The sequence below is a fragment of the Dasypus novemcinctus genome, chromosome 5 (genome assembly GCF_030445035.2).
Source record: "Dasypus novemcinctus isolate mDasNov1 chromosome 5, mDasNov1.1.hap2, whole genome shotgun sequence".
Classification (NCBI taxonomy): domain Eukaryota; kingdom Metazoa; phylum Chordata; class Mammalia; order Cingulata; family Dasypodidae; genus Dasypus; species Dasypus novemcinctus.
The window spans coordinates 141,931,617-141,950,200 of NC_080677.1; the positions used below are offsets into that span (position 1 = coordinate 141,931,617).

General features: G+C 41.3%; 1 protein-coding gene across 2 annotated transcripts in view; it reads right to left on the bottom strand.

The window, feature by feature from the left end:
• Positions 1 to 18,584, bottom strand: part of VIPR2 (vasoactive intestinal peptide receptor 2) — a 158,191-nt gene that overhangs the window by 72,403 nt on the left and 67,204 nt on the right. The gene's annotated exons all lie outside the window — the stretch shown is intronic.

An 18,584-nucleotide genomic window follows, 5' to 3' on the forward strand; every position in this document is an offset into this window, starting at 1 on the left:
GTCTAGCAAACTAAACTGTGTGAGTCAAAACTGACTACAGTTGCCCAGACAGATTGATGAAGCATCAACCCTCCTCCTCCCCTGCCAGGGGCTGGAATGGAGCTTCCAGTAAGCTCAGCAATCTAGTCTGTGCAGGCTGAAAGCAACTGCAGTTGCCCTGAGAGGGTGAGGGAGCATTGCCCCTCCTCCTGCTCTGTCAGGCGTGAGGAAAGAGTCACAGATGTATCCAATAATCTAGTTCCTGTGGGCTAAAAGTGGCTGCAGTTGCTGGGGAGGCTGAGGGAGCACTGTCCCTTCTGCCCTGTCAGAGGTGGGGATGGATCCACAGGAGTGCCCAACACTCTAGTCCTTGTGGGCTAAAAGTACCTGCAGTTGCCTGGAGAGGTTGAGGACCCTCCCCCCGCCACACCCCACCATCCTATTGGGGGCAGACATATAGCCACAGGTTTGCCACCAACCTAGTCTGTGTGGGGTGAAAGCACCTGCAGTTGCCTGGAGAGGTTGATGCAGGTCCCCTCAGCTTCTTTCCTTCCAAAGATGGGGCTGGAGCTTAGGCTAGGGCTGCAATTTGACCTGGGTGAAAAGAAGCCAGTCCCTACCATCACTGTAATTTTCAATCAGCCCTGCATCCTCTCATGCTGGGGGTGGAGTTAAAATGGAGGCCACTGGCCTCTTTCTGATTTGGACAGGCTCAAACTTCAGCTGTTTTTAGAACTGGACTTTAGCCAGCCAAATTTGCTAATCAGTAGCTGAAATTGGTCCTCACCATCTCTTTCTCCCTGGTTTTTCGAAAATGGAGCTTCATCATTTGGAAAATGATGCTTTCAAGTCATCTTGATCTACCAATGAGGGATGGGCTCCAGCCTACGTGGAGTTGAGGGTTCTACTTGGGAATATTCACTGCCAATGGGCAATATCCTCCTTCTGTTCTTCCAAGGATGTTGCAAGGTGCTCCTCTGTTCTCTTGGGCCCCCCAAATAAGTGGTTTAGACAGTTCTGATTGATTACTAACTGCACTGTAGGAAAAGTTGACTCTTGGAGCTCTGTATTCTGCTGCCATCTTGCCCACTCCATCCTAGTAGTTTTTAAGCCTGGCTTCAAACTATAATTGCCTGGGGCCCAGACCCCACCTGCAGAGATTACTATTTTTCTGGTTGGGGCCCAGGCATTGGTACTTTATGAAAGGTTCCCAGGTAATTCTAATGTGTATCCAAGTATGCAAACCATGATTCCATAGCCTATACCAATGGTTATCAAAACTGCAACTTCAGCATCACCTGAGAACTTATTAGAAATGCAAATTCTCAGGCCCAACCCAACCTTATTGGATCAGAAAACCCTGGGGATGGAGCCCACAACCTGTGTTTTAACAAACTCTCCAAGTGATTCTGATGCAGCTGAAGCTTAAGAACCATTGGTCTCTCTACAGGAGATAGTTTTGAAAGGTAAATTGTAACTCTTTCATTCCCTCACAAAACAAAACCTTTAACAAGGAATGTAAGACCATCCAGGATTCAAGCCCACCTAATTCCCTAGCTCTAAGTCCTGCCTTTCTGTTTCTTAAATTCTACAGTCTAATAACCATCTGTTTGCATTACCTTACTTGCACATTCCTATTTTGATCTTGCTGTTTTTCTAGAATACCCTTCCTATCTTCATTCTCTTGCCTATCCTTCAGCATTTGTCATTCTCTAAGAAACTGTCCCTTATCCCAGGATTGGACCAGGTCCCATATTTCTGTCTTACCACTTACTGTGTTGTATTGAAGTGACTGCCCTTGCCACCTTCACCCTCACCCCCATTGGACTGGAAGCTCCTTGAGAGCAGGGCATATGTCTTTTCACCTTTATGACAAACCTCAGTCCCTAAGCACAGTCCTGGACACACAGTGTGCCACTCTGAACTACTGCAGAACTTCCCAGTTTCAAAAGCCCTCTCATGCACTCATCTCATGTGATCTTCACAACAGAATATGAAATAGGGGACAGCTGGTATGAATACCTTCATCTAAGAAAGGGAGACCAAAGGCCAAAGATATTAAATAAGTGGAAAAGTATAACCATAGGGTCAAAAAGATCTAGGCTTAAGCTCTAGCCCTGCCACGTATAGGTGCCATGATCTTGAGCAAGTCTGGTGAAGTCCTTGGGTCTTAATTCTTTTATCTATAAAATAGGAATAACAGCAGCAATAGACCGTCCTTTTCCTTAATGGCTTTTCTTTTTAAAAAATTCTTTTATTTAATTATATCATTTTTACATGAAAATACAAAAATAGTAAAAGTTGTGAACTTAAAAAAACAAACATGCATATCATTATACGGGGCTCCCACCATACATCACCCCACCACCAAGAGCTTGCGTTGTTGTGAAACAGTTGTTACAAACTATGAAAGAGGATAGTCAAATTACTACTAACTATAGCCAATATCCCACATTTGGTACATTTTTCCTCCAACTCACCTGATCATCAGCACCCTGTATTAGTATTATTATATATTTGCTATAGTTCATGAGAGAATATTCTCATGGTTGTTCTGTTAACCACAGCCCATCTTGCATCACAGGATTCACTATGCTACACGCTTTGTACAATCCATTCCAAGTGTATGCTCAGTGGCTCTCAGTTTCATCATAGAGTTGTGCTGTTATCGCCTCAGTCAATTTTAGAACATTTTCCTTACTCCAAAAGGAAAAATCCCATACCCTCTTTACTCCCCTATTGTTGTCCCATAGAATTGATTAATATCTTCCTTAATGACTTTTCTTAATACTTGACCAGTGAATCTTGACAGTAGAAAGGCCCTGCCTGATCTTTGGGGCTTTCCCTGAGATTTCACAGAGGAGTGCCTAGGGGATTGATATGAGTAGTAAACAAAGAAAAATCATTAAAAAAAAACTCAAAAAACAAACGAACAACAACAAAAACACCAATGTGGATAAATGTGAAATGAATAAAATGTGCAGAGCTTCAAAATGTATAAGAACTAAGACCGTCATTGTTTTCTTTTTGCTGTGGTTCTCCATAACGTAAAGGACAAGGTGTCCTTCTAGAATATATTTAAAAAGTTGATCATTCACTCAGGGCTTATCTGCATTGCTCAGATTCTGAATCATAAATACCTTTCAGATTTTTCCACAGCTAATTAGGGTGATGGGGCAGGTATAATTTCTGAAAACATCCATGTCACCTATCACCAATAGAGAGAAGTGAGGAAGGTACAATTAAATTTCAGCATGTTCATAAAATGCTATTGTTCCAAGTTGTAAACAACCTCTAAATTACGAAAGCTCTGTCATCACCAAAATATGAGGTGAAAACTTAAAGATCCAGCCAGCCATCTGTTTAAGACACACTGGATCAAATAGCTTAACTGATTTTTTTTTCCTATCCAAGTGAACTGATTTTATGCATTTCCTATCCTTCAACTGTACTATACAATCTAAAGCATGAATTTTGGCTGCAAATGTAATTGTGGAACAAAATAGCCTACTCTGATGATGTAGAAAAAGAGCACTCTTCCAGGAGACTAAAAATCAAACTGCAGCCTTTGCAGGCCTCAGAGTTTTCTCATCAGCTGAATCACTGCATGCAAAGGTGGATTTACCATGAAGTTCAGGCAGGTTAAGATTTCAGGGAGGACCTCATTTGTTTGGCACCCCTGAGAGTTGGGAGTTGCAGACATGAGAGTTGGGAAAGTCATGAGGTTTAGTATCAGCAGGTATTACTATATGAATTTCTGGCAAACTGCTTCTCAGACAAAGAGGACTTGAATGCCCCATGGTCTAGGAACTTATGATTCCATTTCTCATTCTAAATAAATACTTACTTTTATATTTAACTTTGTATTTATAAAATATATTTTTATTACAGAAGTTGTGAACTTGCAAAACAATCATGCTCATGTGTAGAATTCCCATACAACACCCCTTCACCAACACACCACACCATTTTGGAACATTTGTTACAGATGACAAGATAATATCATCAGACTATTAGCACTATGGTCCAAAGCGTATATTTGGCGTATTTTTTTTCCATACCCCCCTGTTATTAACACAGTACATCTTTGTCATTGATGCAACAATATTACAATATTGCTGTTAACTATAGTCCATAGGTTATATTAATTGTATTTTTCCCATGCTTCTTTTTAATTTAATTTAATTTCTTAATTATCTTTTTTTAAAAGGTAATAGATCACACAAAACATTACATTAAATAACTTGCTTCTTCATATTCCCACTACCCTGCAACAGTGATGTACATCTGTTCTAGTTCACAGAAGGACACCCATTTGTACTTTTAACTACAATTCTCATCCACCTCAGGATTCACTGTGTTATTCAGTCTTATTTTGTATTTTTAATGTTATGCTCTTTTTCTTAAAGGTTTCCCCAATTGTTCCTACTTAGGCCCCATGAATCTTGGTCCACCCCTAGTCTGAATTAGCAGAGTGATTCCAGGTGTGCCCTGTCATTGAAATGCGGAGAAGGAATGAAAATTGACCAAGAGGGGAAAAAATCCTGGAGTGGAAGGTTTCCTTACCAAAATGCCTTGATTCAGAAGATAATTAAATGATCTGTGTATTTTTACACAGAAAGGTTTGCAAATATTAATTGAGTACTGAAAAGTCAATTGAAAGACTGACCAGAAGAAACTCTCTGTTGGGCTGCCCAACTCAGCAGTGTGCACACAGTCTCTAGGAACTCAGCTCTGGAAACATCACATCTGATGGGGCGAGTTTGTGTGGGCAGGGACAGGCCTAGCTTCTGCAAACATACTGGGACAAAGGGACTATGTTTTCACATGCTTCTGAGTGAGCACAATCCAACACTTGATCCACTCATGATGCAAGCTCAGCAGGACCCATGTCCTTGTATTAACAGTTTCACTGGACTGAAAAGCTCTGGCTAGATGAGATGCTTTTAAATGGAACCACAATTTTTCACCGCAAGTTTGTGATTTTCATTTACTTGTAAAAGTACTTTAGAAAATATTATTACCACTACAAAATCAGATAGGAAGGGAAAATAATCATGTCCATGGAATGTTTCCCTCTTTCTTAACACTACTTTTGAAGCCAGAAATGGCCTTGTACTGCTGGCAGGAAAGGCCATTTGGCTCTGGTGCCTTTGGGGCTGTGCTGGGAATGGGAAGCTTCCATTCAGCCTTCATAGCTCATGTCTCAGAATCATGACAGACAAACCTCACACCCACCTTTAAACTGCAAGGTACTGCCTGGAAAGACAACAGGGATCCTAGAAAAAGGGCAGGGGGACTGGACCTACCCTAATTGACTATGTGAGTTTGGGCAAGTCAGCTCCCCTTTCTGAGTTCAGTTTCCTCATCTCTAAAATAACTGCATTGGGCAAGGTGATATCTAAGTTCTCTTCCAAATTAATCCGTCCATGAATGTATCTGCCCAGGAGCTACAATGGTAAAGAGAGCCCTTCTCAAGGAGTGCTATGTTAAACTGTGGGTTAGACTAGTCTTTTCCAAACAGTGAGTCATAACTAGGATGACTGAACATTCCAATTTTCCCAGGACAGAACTGGTTTATGTCTGTTGTCCTGAAGTAATTATTAATAGTTCTCTTTCACTCTTGGGTGGGTTATGCAATCTATTTAATGGGCAACAATCAATATATTTTTAAAGGAGAATCTAGGAAATGCAGCATTGTGAAATGTTTGTATTGGGTCACAGTATAAAACACATTTCTAAATGTGGGTTTTAATCAAAAAGTTGAAAGCCACTTGGCTTACTAATGAGTTCTCCAACTCAGCTCCTGGTGGCCGCCTACAGCCCATCTAGATGCACACAATGGCAGGGGTAACATGCATTCTAGGAACACCCCCATGAACTTTTCTGATAAAAGTCTAGGTTCACTTTCTCACCCCATCCTTTAGCTGATTTATAAACTCATAAAATAGACCCTCTGATGCCCCCTAATTTCCTGAACCTATTTTACATGCTCTTTATCATGTACATCACTATCTTGGAAACAACTTATTTCTTCCAGAATGCTTTTAGGGGTGCAGTGAGAAAAGCAGCCTGTTTGGAGCACTGGGACAGCTGAAGAAGCCTGAGAAAAATAGATTCATCAGGTAGGGCAGGAACAACTCTAAGGGCACTAGTTGACAGGCAGGGAAGTTTGGGTACCATGCCAGAGAAAACCATTAAATACTAAGAGCATCCTCAGTTTTGCTTCAACTTCTCCCTTCCTCTTATTTCCCAGGGAAAATTCGATTGTTTTCCTATTTCCTCTATCAGGTCTTTAGATTCCTGTAGAGAAGGCAACCAGACTAAGTGGATTGAGGTGTTTCATTATGCTTTTGGCAATAGCAAGTAACAGTGTCAGAAGACTGGGTCAGAGTTTTGACTGGGACTCTAAAGAGATGGCTTCATGCTGCAGAAAATGTTTGCAGGCTTGGATGAGAACCCTGGAGTATGTACAGGCCCTATTCAGCTTGTCTTTTCTTATTTGTTGGGCTTTGGAAGCAGGGTTGTAGGAAAGATTTCCACAGACTTTGGAACTAGTAGTCCTTATTGGATGTGACCCAATGGCCTCTCAGTCTCAGAGCAAGGGGTGCCTGTTCTTCCCTTAAAATGTAGAAGATTGAAGCTTTCTTTGGCTTTACAAATGTTTTAAAGGTCATCAGAAACCACAAGCTATTTTCATGGGAATGTCTCCCAAGATTCCATTTATTTCCCAAGTTCATGTTCCTAAGTACCTGATAGACCTATCAAAGCATCCTTTCCCAAGATTTATACATATTTTCAAGATTCAGGATGAAACTCATGATCATCATATACTTGAGGAAAAAAGTTAGCATGTAGACTCTTTCTTCTTGTTCATTAATGGCAGACTATCTAAGATCAACCTATTCTACCATGACTTATTCTGCTTGGGAGACTGTAACAATAATTCTAATGATGGTGGAGTATTTTTCAGTTTATAAAATATAGCATATAAAATAAATTCCTTTACTTCCAATAGTGTTGTGAAGGATGTAGGTCTAGTATTTTTGCTATATGCCCATTATATAGATGAAGAACCTGAGCCTCAGGGAGATTAGTGACAAGTTCAAGGACACACAGCTATTAAGTTGTAGAGCTGGGAATAGAGCCTAAATCCTATGGCATCCTCTCATACTATGAGACCTCCCCCAATTAGAAGCCACAGTTACTCAATGTTTTTTTCTTTAAAAGAACTGGTCAAAGCCTACCGGACAATTTAGGAAAGACTGCCATCTTGAAAATGTGTATGTGTGTGTGCGTGCCAGGAAGGAGGGTGAAGGGGAATTGTTTTCCAACAATGTAACCTTAATTTGTTTTATCTACAGGGCAATGTGAAAATCAAACACTGTATTAAGCTTAGCCAGTGAAAGGTGGCTTTCTGTTCTAATTGATGCAGCATGGCTGGGAGGAAAGGGACCAAGCAGCATCCCCAAGTGGGGCAATAGGGGGTCCTTCCTAATGCAAAAGCTTGGACACATCCTGAGCCAATGTGGTTGAACTGTAACAACTTAGGTTCCGCAAATGAGAAGAACAATGGTAAATTACAAGGTAGTGCCTACAAGGCTGCAATACAAGCTTTTTTTTTTTTTTGGCTTAAACAATAAGCATTTATTAGCTCACAGTTTTGGAGGCTAAAAGTCCAAAATCAAGATGTTGGCAAAGCCATGCTTTCTCCCTGAAGTCTGTAGCCTTCTGATGCTGATGTGCTACAAATCATGAGGCTTCCTTGGTTTGCAGTTCTGCCTCCCATGGCAACACAAGCTTTTGATGTATCTTCTGCATGACTAAAGAAAAGCACACGCTCATGGTGGGATGGCAGTGTAAAGTATTTTTAAAGGCTACTGCTCCTTTTTAAATAGGCAATTCTCCATGAGTTCATGTACTGAATTGCTCAGGACCCTCGTGTCCTGTTCATGCCATCTTACATAAGCCCTTCCAGCAAGACTACAAATCCTTTGAACAGGACTTCTTGTGTGATTCTTTTGTACTCTCTTTTCAACCTGGCACCCTGCTAAGCAGAGCATATGGACACTATTACTTATTGGCAATCATGTCATATGGCAAAACTGATATATTTCCCTGAAATGGTAAAAGTGAATCTTGAAGACTGGTTTATGATGCCTAGCAATTTATCATTAGAATCTGTTAATAAAATACCAGCACCTGACTCCTAAGGTCTAGAGAGGGTCGCATGTCTTCTCTTGTGAAGAAAACTAAACTGCTGTCATGAGTCTAAATGTAAGGCAAGATTTCCAAAATAAATTAAAAACAAAGAAAAACCAAAGACTAGACACTACAGTGTTGTGTGTGTGTGTGTGTTTTTTCATGCTTCAATTTGTACCTGGAATAACTGGGCAGGGCTGAGATGCAATTGATAGAAGTTATTAGTGATTTCAACACCTATAAACATACCTGCGTACATTATGTTTCTTTTTAGAGAAAGCAAGCAATGAAACAAAGGCTTTTCTGATGAGTCAAGAATGGTTGGTTCTTCCTCTACCTCCACCAGCATATTGTCTGTTGACCTTGGACTACAATTCTACTTTAACAGAGGAAAGCTGGTATCTGAACCAACACATCAGATCCAGTATGCAAGTAGACTTGGGATATTCAATCCAATCACATTGCCCAAGTCATTTATTAGAAAGGGATAGGGTAGTGTCTCCCAAGGTAGACTAAGTTCTAATTTGTGTAGGATCACTTGGGTCAAAGACAATGTCTAGATTTTGAAAAATGGGTGTCACCTAGGGGTAGGGGTGGTGATGAAATGAAGATAAAATAAACACAAATGATTATACTGGAGTCTACTCAAGCTCTTCCAATCATTACCTGAAAACAATGCTGATAACATATTTCTGGCTTTTTCAGTATATGACCTGAGCCTCTCCATGCCTCAGTACCCTCATCTGTAAAATGGGGATAGTTCCAATCCATTAGGTATTGTTGTATAGTTTAAATTATACAATTACAAATAAAGTGCTTAGGACATAGTAAGCCCTTAATTATAATAATTATCATTGTAATTAATATTAGCACATTCTAGATGCTCAATAAATATTAATGACTTTTGTTAGCTAGTCATTAAACACTTTATAACTCATGTTTCTCCATTTATTAAAAAAATGCCATCTGTCCAACAGCTTTAAAAAGTAAACAGGGGAAGCAGACATGGCTCAACTGATAGAGTGTCCATCTACCACATGGAGGGTCCAGGGTTTGATCCCCAGGGCCTCCTGACCTGTGTGGACCTGGCCCATGCTCAGTGCTGCTGCTGCAAGCAAGGAGTGCCGTGCCATGCAGGGGTGTCCCAGTGTAGGGGTCCCCCACGCGCAGGGAGCGCGCCCCACAAGGAGGACTGCCCTGCGTGAGGAAAGCACTGCCCGCCCACGAGTGGTGCTGCCCAGGAGTGGTGCCGCACACGTGGAGAGCTGGCATACGCGGAGAGCTGGCATTCGTGGAGAGCTGACGCAGCAAGATGATGCAGTTTCCTAGTGCCACAGGATAATGCAAGCGGACACAGAAGAACACACAGCTAATGGACACAGCAGACAACGGGGGAAGGGGAGAGAAATAAATAAAATAAATCTTTAAAGAAAAAAAAAGTAAACAGGACTCTTAACAGTCAACAAACCTTCCTGACTACCTACCATGTGCAAGAAACAACAAACCTTTCTTCACTACCTTCCATGTGCAAAAAAAAAGCTACATTTTTATGAGTTCAAATTATTCCACATGTAGAAGAATACCATTATTAATAAGGACCACTGGGGGTAAAGGGAGAAATTTCTTGTGGAGGGAAAAACAGCAAATGAAATCAGGGCTTAAAAAATTATAGTGCTGCAAAAGGGGATGAAATATTATAATTAAGCCATGTCAGAAAGAAAATATATTACAAAGAAATCTTTGAAACTGTGTGTAGAGGCCAGCTACTTCTTGGACAGTTGAAGAATAATTTCTTTAAATAATCAGTTGTGGGCCAATGTTAAGCTCCTTGTCACTTTAGCAGGCAAGTCTGATTATGCCAGGGCTGAGCCGAAGGTTGTGACAAAACTACCGCAGTGGTAAAATAAGACATCAGGGGGAAAGTTAGTCCTTTCTCTCAAACCCCAGCACTAGCAATGGTAAAAAGTTTGGCGAGCCACAGAGCTCAGAAGTTCTATTATTATCTGTGATTTTAAACCCCTACTCTGCCTCACCCAATCAAATATTATGAAAGTGAAAGCTCTGTCAGCATTCTGTAATTTCCTCCTCCCCCCCAAAAGGTACCGCTCTGCACTTAAACTATGTGGCTTCCCTTTGAAGTTATACTTGTCTCCCTAGTTTATAATGGAAACCTTATTCTCTGGGTATTTTAATAGTTGATAACTCAACAATTCCAGCTTTTGAATTTCAGAAGTTCTGTAAGCCAATGTGTTTCGATTTATGGCCATGTTGATTTAGTAGGTCTCAATCAGTACTTGAAAAAATTTAAAAGAAGACATTAGGGATATTTCTCTTCTCTCTCCTCTCTCTCTCTCTTTGTGTGTATAGGGTTGTGATTTAACACGTATTCCATACTGTGGGACCTAGTCACAAACATTTAAAAAACACTGTTCTAGGCTTATGATCTCTCAAAGGCAGAGCAGCGTGCCTTCGTGCATTCATTCATTAAGCGAGCTAGGTAGGAGCACGATCCCTCCCAGCACAGATAATGTAAGACCACTGAAGCCCCTGCACAGTTTTGCTGATGACAAGGAAGCTACTCTGATAAAATCTCTGCAGAGGCTGACAGATGCAGACACGTTTCAGGCACAACTACAGCTACTGTCCCAAGTCAGACTTAGTCCTGTGAGCTGCTTCCTCTCCTTGCTTAGCCGGTGCCTCAATACAGAGGAAGGAACACAAGATTGGGAATTAAGCAGTCCACATTTGTCCTGGCTCTGTGTGTCCTTGGGAGAAACAGCTAAACACCCAGTTTCCTCCTCTGTAAAAACAACATTAGAGAGTTGGTGCTATGGTTCCTTCAACTTTAATCTGTAGTTTCTTTTCTTAACTCCAGGATTTCGGGAAATGAAGGAAAGAAAGGGCTTCAAAGAAAGGTTTTGGGGAATGGACTTCTCTGTGGTTTTCAAGTGGAAAACTCTTAAATTCTTTTCTGTCTTGATAAAGTGCACAGCCTATTAAATAAGCTGCTTTCTTGTTTTCACAGCTACCAGGTGAAGCATCTGTAATTTCATTACCAGAAAATAAGGATCGTCCCACAAATACCTCCAGGTAGGACTGCCATTTCTTTATTTAATTTCTAGTCAACATGAGAAAGAGGAGTCGGAAATTTTTTTTCAGTGAAGTCCAGGAGCCATTAGCTACCTAATTTCAGTTCCTGCTAATAGGGGTCATAGGATGAAATCCTTTTCTCTGAGCAGGAAAGGAAATCATTTACATGAATGAGGAGTGTATCACAGCCACGGCATCATGCAGGAATGAATCTCTTCTTGTGTTCCTTTGAGTGATATAAAGTCCCATGACAGGTCATGGAATTTTTATGGCAAAAGGCAATATAATATGGGATGGACACCTGATAAATGGGTCAGATCCCATTTAAATTCTGCTCTTTCTTTCCTCATCCAAGCAGTTGAGACCAGGCACCTAAATTAATAAAGCCTTGTTTCCTTGGGAACTGTATTTCTTCCACTCCATGAGCTCACAGCAAATCACAGAATGATTATGGTCTTCTAGAGCTGGAGTAACAGAACTAAAATTAATATGGTATTTTAGAGAGTACAAGATGATTCTGGCATCATGTTTAAGATAGTAGTTAATATCTCACACTTGAGGGTTTAAATTCTTCTCTTATTACCTGATAAGACTGTGGGTTATTTACTCATTCTGAGTCTGTTTCCCTTTACTATAAAATGATAGTAACAGTACTTGATCTCATGGGGTGCTGGGGGATTAAATGAGGTAATCCATGTAAAGAGCTTAGCACGTGCCTGACACTCAGTCAATGCTCCATAAATGATTTATATTATTTGGTTTGATTTTGTAATGAAAAGGATTTTTGGTAATGAAAAGGATTTTAAAGGGTATCTCATCCAATGTCCAAAGTCCTACTTACTCAGGCTAAGAATTTCTTCTAAAACCTCCTTTCTACCCCTCTGCTTCACAGAGGAACACAGAACAACCCAGTCCAACCCTCCACATGCTTCTTCTTCATATATTTGAGGATGATTTCCTGGTGGGCCTGTGTAGGCCCTAAACCCAACACTAGCAGTCATAGGACCCTGGGACCAGGAATTGTCAGGGGCCAACTCAGCAGAGGGCTGGAGAACTTCTGTGGCTCCTTGAGTCCAAGGCCAGATGGTAATTCTCAGATGTGAATACTGGTTTGTCTCTGAGTGGCAGGAGCACCACAAGAAGCTAACTGGGAAGAAAGGGAAACATCTGGAAGAAAGCCTGACATGCTGCTCCATGCATCTCAGAACCAACCTCCTGAGAAGTGAATAAGGAGCCTTGCTGGTTCACTGCAGACTTCTTTTCCCATCACTCTGGCATGTACTCGTCTTCAGTGCCACAGACCAAAAATGTGACCCAAGTCACTGGGCAGTCCTGGTTAGGAAAGCCACCTAAAACTTGGGCTGCAGTTAATCCCACAGAAAATGGAGATAACAACCCCCTAATCCTTTCTACACAGAGTGAGATTCTGCTGAGAAGTTTTCTTGAGGAACAGGCTCATCTTTAACTGCAAAAGCTAACTTGTCTGAACACAGTAACTCTACAGGCTGAACTCATTTTTGAGCAAGAGGAAAGACCAATAGACTCGCTGGTTCCATAATTCAGAGCTAAATAGGCGAATCTGATGTTCATAAAACTGAGAGCTGAGGATGCCAGGTGAAATGAAACAAGTCCTTCCCTAGTCTTTCCTACTCTGGCCAATCCTTCACCAACTTGCCCAGACACCATATTCCTTTTTTTTTCAGTAGTCACAAAAGTTTTATAGTAGAATATTAGTAAGTCCACTCTAATCCATACTTTATTCCTCCATTCTGTGAGCCCTGGGATGGTGATGTCCCCTCCACCTCTAGATTGATAGGGGGCTTAGATTCCACATGGATGATCAGACATCACATTTTAATCTAACATTACAACAAGGAAATGATTACTTACTCACTTGCTTTATTACACCACTCTCCACTTTTCTCCTGGAATTTTCACTTCAAAATTAAAGGGTGAAAGGTGAGTTTCTGGATTCTGACCTCTCACTGACCACTGAAATAGTTATCGTCAAAATGTCATTCCCATCCCCCTCCTTTTTCTTAAAGAGCCCTGACTCATTCAGGTTCCACAGTTAGTAGTATCAGCACAACTTGGGGAACCGGACTTGACCCAATGGATAGGGTGTCCACCTACCACATGGGAGGTCCACAGTTCAAACCCCGGGCCTACTTGACCCGTGTGGAGCTGGCCCATGTGCAGTGCTGATGTGGGGAAGGAGTGCCGTGCCATACAGGGGTGTCCCCTGCATAGGGGAGCCCCACGCGCAAGGAGTGCGCCCCGTAAGGAGAGCCGCCCAGCGCGAAAGAAAGTTCAGCCTGCCCAGGAATGACACCGCACACATGGAGAGCTGACACAACAAGATGACGCAATAAAAAGAAACACAGATTTCGCGGTGCCTCGTAAGGATAGAAGCGGTCACAGAAGAACACACAGTGAATGGACGCAGAGAGCAGACAACTGGGGGGTAGAGAAGGGGAGAGAAATAAATAAAAAATAAATCTTAAAAAAAAAGGAAAAAAAGCACAACTCGAACCCAAACCATTCAAACTATTGTCTTTCCATTAGCAGTTCCTGCATACTTTCTGGCAAGAGACTGTTTTTACCGAGGCTTAGTGTGTTTGCAGGGGGGTATGACTAGTGTCTGAAATGCAGCGTCCCGATGAATGCCAGGAGGTGCTGTGGATCTGTGCAGCCGTGTCCTTAGCTCCTAGAAGTCCTCGTGGTGGTGCTGACTGCAGCGTCCAGAGATACTTCTTTAATACTGACTCTTCATCCTGTCCACCTTCATTACGACCAATGGTGGCCCTTCTTCTCCTTTCAAGTTTAAGATTCTTGGTCAAGGCAGACACCCCTGAAGCCCCAACATATGACCGCTGTTACCTCCCGCCCAACTGTCAACAAGTATGTTCTCTCTCTCTCCAGGGGAGTTGGCAAAGTGATCAGGATGACACTCGTGGCAAGTGTGAATTTTAACTTGGAGTGCACACTTCCCTCTGGACAAAACCAAATTTTAAAAAGTACTTCTTGTTTCTTCAACATAATCAAAACAGCAATAGTCATGGATCTGATATTGTTTTTTGAGGGCTCCAGTGGATGATAAAAGAGGGGTCACTCACTTTCCCTTCAGACTACATGCTTAGGGCTCTTGCATATGATAGTACAATCCCGGCTTTGGGGAATGCTTCCACGTAGGACATCAGGGTTTACTTTTTAAATATACAATATCTCGTCCCTAGGCTGACTTGGTCTGAATAAAAGGAAGGCGCCCCTCTCCCTTATACAGGGAAGATTTGAGAAAACAGTCTTACTTTTGGAGGCCCAGATCCAAAGGACTCCCAGCCCTGGGGAGGCACCAGGAACCAGCATCTGGAAGACAGCCTGACATGCTCCTGTGTGCACCTCTTCAACTGTTCTCCATAATCTACCCAAAGATCATTACATTTTCACCCTCTACTGCCCTGGGGGGAAAGTTATTAAATCTTTACCATTCTAGTAGAGAACACTTAAACAATCATGTTACCATGTGGATTAGAAGTTGGAAATGCAAGGTAGAGAAAGATCTACTTGGAGAGAATGTTCTTTACCCAGTCCATTCCCACCCCCACCCCCGCTTCTTCTGAAATAAAGGATTATATAAATAAGCACATTTAAGAAGCACAAGACTGAAAATGAAATTAAGAACTGCTCCTCCCACAACAAATAGAGCATGTCTCCTTCAGGCTTGATGCCTTGGCCCTCTCCCCGGGAAGGGACTCCTCTGGACTTCTCAGGCCAAATAACCTTCAAGCAGCCTGATCCTGCCTGGTCTGTGAGCCATTCTCCTTGGAGAGTAACAAGTCTCTCCTCTTCTTAGTCCTGCTGTTTGCTATTTCTGACATCCTTATTTTGGGATGTTGTTATTAAATGTTTGGATGGAAAGTACGCTGAGGGAGTCTAATGGCTTTAGAAGTGCTCAGTGGTACCAAGAGGTGAGCCTAGGCTTTGGATTTCCTGGCAGTGGCTTTAGGGATGGATAAGACTGCCTCAAGCTCTAAAAGGGAGACATGGTTTTTAAATCCAGGCAAATTATTTTTAAATCACTCAAGAAGCCAGAAGAGAGAAGCAGACCAAGGGAATAGTCAATCTCAATCATTATTTACAATATTGCTCTTTATGGAGACACCTCTTCATGCAGAAAGGCTCCATCCCCAAACAAGGCCAGGGAGATAAAAGGCAATTATCTGGGTGATTGCAGTCAAAGTGAGCTTAAATTACCCTGTTAAGTTTCCACTTTCTCTAGACCTTGATTGTTTTGTTTGCGACTTTCTCTAGACCTTGATTGCTTTGTTTGCGACTGTAAAACCAATGCAGGAACCAACCTGCTTCATTTTCAGCATCAAGAAGAGGAAGATACTGCTTCTAGCATTCAGTCATTATTGATATGCAGAAGAGGACTCGTTATTTTACGCAATCAGAAACCCTGGTTCCAAGGGCTCCCCTCATCCCCCTCGAATCTTTCAGTCCTTCAAAAATTTAGGAACTGGGAGTGTTGCTGAATCCCGATGGGGAGCTGGACCCCATGGGGAGTCTATCTAGAAGACATAGAGGCACATGTGGGAAAGCTGTGTTGGCGAACAGCAGACATCCAGGTACTGTTTGACTCTCTCTCTCAAGTGTGAGTTTCAGGCTGCACCAATGAGTCATGAGCTGCTGCCCCAGGGCTAGATGTGACACCTGTCATAAGAAGTCCCAAATGAAGGCCTCAGGTATCAGTTGCATTCCCTTGGACTGCCATGTCACTGGTTCTGCTCTTGAGAATAAACAGAGACACCCAGAAGTGGATGGCTTCTTGAGTTCTTTGAGGCTTCACGAGTGCCAGTCACTGAGTAAAGGATGACGTGCAATGATCACCAAGTTGAATGCTGCTGGCATCAGGGGACACAGAGCTCAGCTGTTCCTATTTTGAATGAAGGTTGATTTCCCATTGAAAAACCGACATTGTTATTACCCCATGTAAGAATACTTTAGGGCTCAGCCCGCAGTGATAATTGCAATGTAAGTTTGCAGTTTCCTGGCAGTGCAGGCCTCCAGTGGTGACATTTTAAAGAAGACGTGATTCTTGGAAGAGTCTACGTGTATGTAATAAGGTGTTGTTATACTATGCAAGCACTTAATTACCACTACTTCATGACTTGCTTGCGATAGAACATCTTATTTTAAGTAGCTGCATTGAGCGTTACTTTTCTGGTGTGGAGGGGTTGGAGGGAGAATCGAAAGTTTTTTAAAATCTAAATATGACATTTCTGAGCTAAGGGAAACAGACATAGATATTTTAAAGCATTTTATCCCAATGAGGCCTATTTTGAACATTAAGGTTCATAATAAAAGAAAGTTAACTGACGTAGGGATTAGGAGTCTTGGTTTTGTCACCAAATATTCTTAACTTTGCTTTAAAAAATGTGACTGGCAGATAACCTAATTGTGAGAAGACATCAGACAGCTCCAACCACAAGCCAGTCTATAAAACAACAGGCTGTCCCAGACTGAAGGGACTGAAGAATCATGACAACTAAATATGATGCATGATCTTGTACTTGGAAAAAAGATGCTATAAATAACATTATTGGGACAACTGATAAAGTTGGAATATAGATAGCAGATTAGATAATAGCCTGGCAAAAGTGTTAAATTTCCTAAATTTGATAATTATAGAGACGTTATATAAGAGACTATTCTTGTTTGTAGGAAATGGCCCTAATATTTTAAGAAATAAAAAGGCATGATGTTTGCAGCCCACTCTCAAGTGATTATATATCCACATATACACACACATACTGTAAGAGGGGGAGATGGAGAAGAGGGAGAGACAGAGAATGATAAAAGAAAATGAAATGTGACAAGATGTTAACAACCCGTGATTCTGGTTCAAGAGTATATGAGAGTTCATTGCACTATTCTCACAGCTTTAAATTTTAAATTATTTCAAAATTAGATTTTACAAAAGGTATGGCAGAGACAGAACATGGCAACTGAGTTTCCTCCTCACCCTGACCAAGTTCAGGGTTAAAAGCAGCAGGGCTAAAGACAAATAAAATAAAACGGAAAAATCATTTGAAAAACTTGGCATGGATTTGAAATTTGTCTTTTTCGGGGACTTAAATTTAATTTTATTTGAATACACAAGTAAGACATAATACATGCTTATTATTTGAGAAAGTAGAAAATATATACCAAAGCGGCATTTCAAAAGGAGAACACTACTATTAGGAGGAACTGCCAAGATTTAAGACCACAACATCTCTCCCCTTTATCATCCAGTTGCTCCTGGACCCCTCCCACCTACCCTCATTTCATCAGGTGCTGACCATGCATTTGCCCACTTATCCCCTCTGTCTCCTCACATACCCCACCTGTCACCTTTGTCTCAAATCAAACTGATACGACAGATGGTGCTAATTTGACAATCTGGAGGTGAACTTTCTCAAAACTCTGCCTTCTTCTTGTCAGGTATTTGGTTGAGAGTATAATGCTGAGAAAACTTTTTCAAAAATATAATAAGGAAGGTTACCTGTTTAAGATGCTTAAAGGAGATAATCTGACACAGGACAGGCTCCTAGGGAGTGTGTGGGTGCTCATTTTGCCATAGTGGGTTATATCATTGGATAGAGACCCATATAATGAGAGTGAAGGTATACCCACATCCTGGGGAGGACTGATGTTCTCAATAGAGGGAATTTTATCTCTTGAGAGAAATGGTGGTTCCCAGTGCATTAGGGCAGTTGAACATGTCAAGCCCTCAATTCTGTTGCAAGAATCTCTGAACATGGCCCTTCAAGCAATGAAGATTGACTGTCACTGTGGGCCCTGAGGGGAGGGGGAAAGAGGTATTGAATAGATGGAAACAATGTAACTGTGTGGGCAATAGAAGTATTCCACAAGATTACACAAGGATAGATACAAGACATGTTAAATTACACCAAAAATATATAAGGGCTGATAGGTTAAAATGTAAATCATAAGGTAAAACGTAAGATAACTAAAAAATTAGAAAATTGTATAGTCTAAAATACAAACTACAATGTAAACCCAAATGTTACCTTGTTTGAAAGCTCTTGTCTTAGTATCTGTACATCAGATTCAGTAAATATAATATGAATATATAAAAAGATTATTGCTGTGAAAGGGAAAAGGGTTTTATGTTGGATATGTGGGAGTACTGTATATTGTATATATGAATTACTGTGATCTAAAACTTTTGTGAAGATAAGCTTAATAATTAGGAAAAGAAAAAGAAAAAGAAAGGACATAGACACTGAGGAAAAGATAGAAGTAGT